Here is a 9,700-nt window from a genome sequence, read left to right on the forward strand (position 1 = left end):
TCAGGAATGTTACTCTTCTACAAACCTTAATTTATGAATAACATATATTTGATTTTCTTTAATTGGATGGTTTAGAATGTGGGTTTTAAACATGGGTTGAGTGTTTTTGAATGATTGTTGTTTATGTGATGTTTAATGTTTACATATGCATTATTTATATTTTAAATGGTGGTTTTGAAATCACTTTGAGGCATGGGTATGGAGAATAAACTTGGGGATTGTGATTTCCCTAAATTTTTTAAATATCAACAATTAAGTTGACAATAACCCTAACCCGATTTTTTGAAAGTGGTTTTGAGTATGAATAAAATTGTATTGAACTATTTTCGGAACAATCACATAACATAAAGAGGTTATTTAAGAATGGTGGTTTTATTTAATAAACAAAGGGAGATGTTTTCCCAAGTTATTGAAATTGTGATGGCATATTGATGTTATCTCTCAAGTGTAGTTGGTATGACAATACCAACAGCGTATGACTAAATGTCTATTATGATTCAATGAATGGGAATGTGTAATAAATATTTTAATGGGGCTTAAAAGAGGGTTGGGTAGCTGAGTTCTGAAAGTTGAGGTCCCGAGGGACCAATACTGGAAACTGTGGTTGCCTTTGTGGGGGTCTAAATGACCGGGTGGTTTGATTCTCCTATCTTCTAATTCATGATTGGGTGCTTAAGTCACCTTGGTATGCCGGGAGGTTTGAGTCCCTCATGGTGCATATATACATACTTTGGTTCATGCGGCTACACCCGTAGGGACCTTTCCAGCTAGAGAAGAGATGGACCTACATATCATGTGGGTCCATCTTTTGATGGTTGAGCTAAACAATCCAGGATAAAGTCTTAAATTGCATGTTAAGTCTTGTTCATGGCATATTATTTATGTATGTAAATGATGATGTTCACATGTTTTTGAATTGGATCTTGACTTGACATTATCTTATCCCTTGTCCCTGAGTAACATGCTAGTGCTCAACCTACTAACCATCTTCGGGCGTTGTATCCCCATGCGATGAATGCACAAAAGATACTTCTACTTTTCCTGCGCAATGATTAGGTAGATCGGCTAGGTTTGTCAGTCGTATGGTGAAGTGGTGAGCTTTCATACTCTATAATACTTGGACATTTCATTAGTTTACATTTCTTAGATTAGAATTGAGAGCTCACATTATCATTAACATTGTCATTGTCATTGTCAGGGTCAGGGGCATGGCATGTACCGACACTTTATTGATTTTAGTTTTGTTGGAAGGCTTTATGTATTACTGTGAACTTTGGCGGTGATGTTGTTTGGGTTTTTTTTTGTTGGTTATCGGTTATCATTTATAAACATATCTTAAATTATTTGATCTTGTCATATGATATCTGATCTTGGGTGTATTTATACGCCTAAGCACCATAATTTATCCATATTTTAGCTATGTTTAGAGAACAAAGTGCCTAGTTTCTTATGTTTTTACTCTACTTCTATGTAATTGAGCTAACCGATGTGATTAGCATGATTACAGGTATTAATGAGGTAGATGAAGACATTATGGGACTATGAATGCGGATGTCATATGACACAAGAGAGAGTAGCAACCTGGACCAAATGTGACGCCTAGAAACTACAATCTGGACCAAATGTGGCGCCTAGAAACTATGTCCAAGACTAGTTTGTCATTTATAATTAGTTCAGGGACCTAGAAGGAAATTATGAGAGAAAAGATTATTAAAAGGCTTAATGCTGAATTTTAAGGAGGATTCATTATTCTGTATTTTTTTTGGAGAGACCAGAGAAGGGCGGCTTAGCTTGAGAGAGAGAGAAAAACATTTTTTGCTCTTGCTCTCAGTATTCGTACACCAAGATTGTCTTCTAGTTTTTGGTATGATGAATATTTCTATTGTGATTTTCATTTTATTCATGAGTAGCTAAGTTTATTAGTTAGGTTTCTGGAAGCCTTGTAGCATACAATCTATTACATTGGGTTTTGAATTCATTATGCATTAATTTGTTTACATCATACTCTCTTCGTTTATCTTGAGTTCTCGTGGTTTCAAACATAGAGGATATGCCTTAAAACGTAACTTGTTTGAAATAAAGGTTGTTGTTCAGAAAGGAGAGTAGTGACAAGAAAATAGGATTACCAACCCCTATTTCATATGTTAATGCCTTAGAGGGATTAAATACTTGGAGATTTCGTATTGTTTTGGGTAAACGCTTTTGATTCGAGAGAACTAAAGTGAATTAGTCCTTGATGGTTGAGAAACACTAGGATTATGCTATTAAATACAATACGTTTCTTTGTAAGCATGATGCATGTATGAATTCGTAAAGCCCAGGGTTAGAGAGTATTGAAAACTACAAGGTGGACATAACCCTAGCTTGCTCTTTCTCTGAATTTGAATACTACTACACTTATTTCATCTTGTTAAACTGAAATCATTAATTTGTAAACTGACTCAAATACCCCCTATTTATTTTACGAAAACGAATGATTAAAAGTCAACTAAACTGCATACAACCTAATTAGCACCATATTCCCTGTGGGATTCGACCCCAACCTAGTTGGGTTATCTATTTGACAACGACCGCTTACTCTCTCGTAAGAGAGGTGTAGTTTGGGCGTATCAATATCTTGGTAAATGTTTGAAATTCATTTGACATTGGTGTATTGTGTTCTATTTTTCTTGGAACAGGGAGTGTCCTCCGGTCCTTGTTGTACTTGAGACACCCATCACGGCGAGGCCCTGGGTCGAGTTGTGACCAAAATAAAATGATTGAAATTTTAAGGGGTATTACATTGTCCCTCCCTTAGTAGCATTCATCCCCGAATGATGATGTAGGAAAATTTATTATTAGATAGAAAGAATGCACCGAAATCAAATGATAAACTTGGAAAATTAGAAGAGTAAAAAGAAACTCATTCCCTATGAACTTTCATCCAACTCGGGGACCAAGAATGGACTTTTAGCCTTCATTTCTTCTTCAGCTTCCTATGTAGCATCTTCTGCCCTTTGGTTTCTCTAAAGGACCTTTACTGAAGCTACATCCTTTATCATCAATCTCCGAACTTGCCTATCTAATATCTCAATAGGGACTTTTTCATAAGAAAGAAAATCCATAACACCAACATCCTCAATTGGAACTATCAAGGAAGGATCACCCACACACTTTTTCAGCATGGACACATGAAACACGAGATGAATAGAACCCAAACTCACTGGAAAATCCAACTCCTAAGCAACATTACCTATTCACCTTAAAATATTATATAGACCACCATAACAGGGATGGAGCTTCCACTTCTTCCCAAACCTCATGACTCCTTTTATAGGAGAGACCTTCAAGAAAACCCAATCATTCACTTCAAAACCAATTTTCTCCGCTTCACATTCTCATGAAACTATTTGTGACTTTAGGCAGTCTTAAGTATTTCTCTAATTAAATTTATCTTTTCCATGGCTTGGTAAACTAAGTCAGGACCAAACAACCTAGTATCTCTAACTTCAAACCATCCAATAGGAGACCTATACCTCCTACAATAAAGTGCCTCAAAAAGAGACATCGGAATGCTCTAGTGGTAGCTATTATTATACACAAACTCAATAAGAGGAAAATAATCCACCTAACTTTCCTTAAAATCAATTACAAAGGACCTTAGAATATCCTCAAAAGTTTTAGTAGTACACTTTTCTTACCTATCGTTTGAGGGTGGAAAGCGGTGATAAAGTTCACTTCTCTACACAAGTCTTTTTTAAAAGAACGCTAGAAGTGAGAAGAGAATTATGTACCTCTATTTGAAATAATGGACACAGGTGCACTGTGCAACTTGATAATATACTGAATAAACAACTTAGCATATTTCTCTCTCATGTAATTAGTACACACAAGCAAGAAGTGAGCAAACTTAGTCTTTCTATCCTTAATGACTTAAATGGAATTGAAGCAATTTCAAAACCGTGGAAGACCCATACTTAAATTTATATTGATTATCTCTCACTGCCATATGGGCAAATCTATCTCTTGAGACATACCACCAAGTCTCAAATGCTTAACCTTAACTTGCTGACAAACCATACACTTGGCTACAAAATTTGTGACATTTGTCTTCATATTGTTCCTCCAATAAATTTTCTTAAAGTCATGCTACATCTTAGTTGAGCTCGGATGAACTACATACCTGCACTCATGAGCTCAGTCAAAATCCTTTCCCACAACCTATCAATATCAGGAACACAGAGTCTACCTTGATACCTTAAGATACTTTCTGATACTTTCTACCCCAATCTCAAAATCCATAACCTTTTGCTGACAAACATCATCCTTAATCTGTGTGAGTATGGGATCCAAAGATCGCTTCTCTTTCACCTCCGCTCTAAGAGATAATTTAACCTCCTCTTGAACATCACTCCTCCATCCTCAGTGTCCAAAAGATGAACTACCAAGTTAGCTAGCCTGTGAATATCCTTCACCAACCCTTTCTTCTCCTCATTAACATTCTATAAGCTCTTCATAGATAACCTACTAAGAGTATCAACAACAACATTAGATTTACTTGGATGGTAGTGCAAACTCTTGTCAGAATACATAAGAAATTCGAGCCACCACCTATGCCTGAGAATTAACTTATTATGAGTATACATATACTGCCAACTCTTATAATCCTAATAGATATCGACATGCACCCCATATAGATAATAGCGTCAAATCTTAAAACTAAAAACCATAGCCGCCAACTCTAGATTATGAGTCAGATAATTCCTCTCATGAAACTTAAGATTTTGAGAAGCATAGGCCACAACCCTAACATATTGGATCAAGACACAACCTAGTCCAACGCGGGATGCATAAAAAAACCATCATTACCCTTAGGTAGGGTCAAAACAGGTGCCAAAGTCAACTTATCTTTCAATGTCTCAAAACTACCCTCACAAGCATTGGAACATAAAAACTTAACCTTCTTCTGAGTCAATTTCATTAGTGCAGCAGCAATAGATGAGAAATTCTCCACAAATATTTATAATACCCAACCAAACCCAAGAAGATCCTAATGTCAGTTGGAGTTGTGGGTCTTAGCCATCTCTTAACTGCCTCAACTTTCTATGAATCTACTTTGATCCCCTAAATAGAAGCAACATGCCCAAGAAATGTAACAATATTCAACTAAACACATATTTAGAAAATTTAGCATATAAGTTTTGATCCTTAAGGGTCTACAACACAATTTAAAGGTGATTTCCATAATTATCCTCACTTATAGAATATACCAGGATATCATCAATAATGACTATCGCAAACAAATCCTAAAACTATCTACAAACTTGATTCATAAGATCCATGAATGCAGTAGAGGCATTATTCAACCCAAATGCCATGACCAAAAACATATGGTGACCATACCAAACTCAAAAAGTAGTCTTGGGAATATCAACCTCCTGAATTTTCAACTGATGATAGCCCGAATGAAGATCAATCTTAGAGAAACATCTAGCACCCTTAAGCTGATAGTAAATATCATTAAAATCATAGGAAGAGGATACTTATTTTTCACTTTCACCTTATTCAACTACCAATAATCTATACATATCTGAAAATACCCATCATTCTTTCACACAAAAAACATAGGAGCTCCCTATTGACAAACACTATGATGAATGAACCCTTTATAAAAAAGATCTCTCAATTATTCCTTTAGCTCCTTTAGTTTAGTCAGAGCCATTCTATAATGAGGAATGGAAATAGGACCGATATCCGGTAAAGGAGCAAGGAAAATCTATTCCCCTATCAGGTGGAATTCTAGGAAGATAATCGAGAAACACTCAGGAAATTCATTAATCACAAGTATGATTGCAAAGAAGGAATTTAAGAGTGTGAATCCTTAACCCAAAGTAGATGATATGGACACCCTTTTGAAATCAAATTTGAGCTGTAATATAGAAAATAAACCTCCCTCCAGAAACTAAGGAACTCCGCTCCCATTCTAATATGGGCTCATTAGGAAAATGAAAACTGATCTTTTAGGTCCTATAATACAAAGACGTATAGCATAAATAAAGCCAATCAATCCCCATGGTAACATCAAAATCCACTATATCTAACTCTATCAGATCTACCAATGTTTTTCTATCAAAGATAGACACCACACAACCTTTATAGATTTTTTTATCAACTATAGAATCACCCACCGGAGTAGACATAGGAAAGGGGTAAGAAATACTTTCAGTACTAAAACAAAAATGCACAGCCACATAAGGGGTTACATAAGAAAAGGTAGAACCCAGATCAAGTAAATAATAAACAACACAGGAGAAAATCTATAACATACTAGTAACAATATTAGGAGATGCCCCAGATTCTTGGTGAGTAGCAAGTGAATAGAGGCAATTTTAGCTAATGCCAGTACTCGAAGTAGATCCCTTTTGCAAAAATATGGAAGATGTGGCAACTAAAACTTTATTATCCCTAATGGCACCTCTGGATGAAGGAGAATCCTATTGTATATGAATAAGATGACCATAATTATAGTATTGATTTCTCCCCTCCTTACAGTAACCACAATAAAGCTTCCCACAAAAATGACATGGTGGATAAGGTAGGGCTGACTGGTACCCACTCAAATTATTCCTTGTGGATTCAACCCCGACTCAAAATTTGTGTAACTATATTGATGAAGACCACCTTGCACTTAAATTAAAGTATAAGTTGAGAGTTATAAAAAAATGGCACCATTGATAGTAAACAATTAGGCATATTAAGTCAGTCTGAAATTTTAGCGTGCTTGCTTAAATTTAATCTTGTAAATAAGTGTTTGTTATTTTCTTTATTTCTTGTTTTAGGTAGATTTTTGTTTTTATTTACTTTTATCTATGGCATATCGATAATATTATTATTTTTGTAGTTGGAATTCCTATCTTGATGATCCATGTCCATATTGTGATAGATCCCATTTTCCAAGAGATTGTACATATGCTCCCCGGAGAGAGATAAAATCACCATATTGATCCTATTGGGAGTATGGTTGTTCTTTATATGGTGGTTAAGATGTAAATTGGAGTGATTGTCCAAATGCCCCCTCCCTCCATTATGTTATCCCAATTACTAGTTCTTCTTATAAGTTTGACAGGTATAATGATCTAATAAGGGAAGAACAACAAGCTAAGTCCAATAGTTTTAGAAAAAATACTTCAAACTATTTTGGATCAGGTAACTACAATGGAGGAGAATGTGCAAGACATACATCAATCCATAGGGGCATGTAAAGATGAGATCACCAAGATAGGGGAATGGTCAAGGAAACAAATCTTTTAAATACCATCACCTTACCCACTTCCCAAGAGGAGGTAAATTATGAAGGAAAACCAAGCCATATGGTTAATGATGAGTTTTATAGCGAAGAATCCTCAGAGATTTTTCAACTAACAAAACAACATATTGTTAAAAATACCAAGAGTGATAAAATGGTGCGAGATTCAAAAGAAGAATCCAAGAAAATCTCTTATGAAGACTTAGCCCATCTCGGGGTGAGAATGCCAAAAGGGATGTATTTCAAGAATTAAAGGACGGACCTCATTCAAACTATTTTTCAATATTGTGATTGGTGGATTCGATAAAAATCTATCCACCCAAGCAAATGATAGATTTTGGGAAAAAAGAGAATGACACCTATATTTTGGAGTTTGACATTCCTAATGAGCATATGGACACCCAAACTTTAAGGCCAAGGAGCTTAAATTTTGATGTTTAACTTATGGCCTACTGATTTTCTCACCTTTACCGAAGGATCTAAACCGTAAATTTGATGTGAAATTTGGTAAAAGGTTCAAGTATTCAAATTGGTGAGAAAAAAGCTTCATCGTCATGCCCCCACCTCTATATAGCTTTACCTTAGAAGATTTGAATCTTTTGTCCCTCTATCGCTAAACTCATAGTGACCGAAAGTTGGGACGAAGATTCAAATCTTCTAAGTGGAAACACAAATAATAATTAGAGGGGTTCCCTACCATAAAAGATGGGAAGAAACCCATCATTCCACGAAGAGTGGCCCATATTCTTTTATTTATTCATGATAGAGTAGTTTTTATTTTTGCATTTATTCAGGTATAATCCAGGAAAAGATGGTGCTATGAGAAGTTTTGATTGAGATTAAAAAAGAGAACGCATGAAATCGCAATGTTTGGACTAAATAGGGAAGTGTAGGGGACCTAAATTTTGGTCGTAGTTACCTCTACCGTGCCCTATCCACCTCAATAATAGAGGCCACATTTTCATAATCATGAAACTAGGATGGTGATTGCGGTCGAATCAGTTTAAAAGACCATCCGACTCCCATTACCTCCACATGCACCCCTTCTCAAATTATATCAAATTCTCTCTAATTTTTAGCTTTGTGTTGAGGTTTAAATTATGCATTCCAATCCATTTACACATCTTATTTGGTATGTTATCTTAATTATTTTATTCGTATATTAGTTTTAAGTCTGTGACTTATTTTTAGGAATAGGCCTAGAATAGTATTTTAAATGCCAAATCTTTGCTTATTTGTGATGATTATTGTGGTTAGCGATTGTTAAAATTCAAGAGGGGGGATGAATTAAAAATTCTTTTGTGAGTAGACTACTGACTCCTCACAAATGACTCGCCTGCATTTTAGAACACTTCACAAGTAGATTAAACTTAGAACACGTAAGTAAGTAACAAAATGTAAACTAATAACATGAAGACTTACCCTAGTTTGCCACAATAATGTAGTGCCTAAGTTCAGTCCCTTTAGGTTTCAAAGTTTTCTTAGATTACTGAAAGTTTGGCTCAAATACAATGATAGGAAAAAAAGTTCTGAAGACTTATTTTTCTCTTCAAATATTGTGACACAACTTCAGTTGATTCTATAAAGTTTACTGGATCTACTCTTTATATAACAATTGTAAACTAAAGTTACTGAGATTTGTAGGACTAAGAATGATACACTTTGATTCTTCTCCTTGAAGTTGCATAAAAAATATCTATCTTCTATCTTCATCTCTATAGTCTTCAGCTTCTACTTTTCATAAGGAAACACAAGAGATTTCTTCTCAATACAGGATGTAAATTAATTCCTTCATTGAGGAATATATCCATATGATATGTCTATATATGGTTTAGGATTATATCCATATTGGATATGTCTGTGATCTATTATTCTTTTTTATTTTGTAGTGATTGATTTCTTTCCAAATGTGCTTGTGATCTTTTATTTTTGATTGATGTGGTCTGCCTTGATTTTTGAGATTGTGATTTTTCTTATATTTCCATGATATTTTATTGATCTTCTTACCATATTCTTGAATTGTGTTTCCATTCCATTTTCCATGTCATGATCTTCCTTATCTACTAATATTTTGAACTAATTTTTCATGACATTTGGAGTTGAGATTCTTCTTCTATTTGTTCTTGTTGTGAATGATTTTCCTTGGATATCGTGGATGTTTTTCCATTCTTGATATCCTTCTAGTTATGGAGCTAGCTTCCTTTATCTTTCTAATATTAGCTGCTATAAAGATACACTTGTTAGTTTGTCATTATTAAAACATAAACTTAGGAGGCTAAAAATCTCCTCCTTTTTGATAACGACAACAAGAGTAAACATCAGTTGACTTCCTTGTCTGTCAGCTTGCTCAACCTAACTTGTGTAAGTATTAGCAGACATGTAAACATTCCCTACTCCCCCTGACTAGTAGGCTAC

The sequence above is a fragment of the Capsicum annuum genome, chromosome 8, assembly GCF_002878395.1.
Source record: "Capsicum annuum cultivar UCD-10X-F1 chromosome 8, UCD10Xv1.1, whole genome shotgun sequence".
Taxonomy (NCBI): domain Eukaryota; kingdom Viridiplantae; phylum Streptophyta; class Magnoliopsida; order Solanales; family Solanaceae; genus Capsicum; species Capsicum annuum.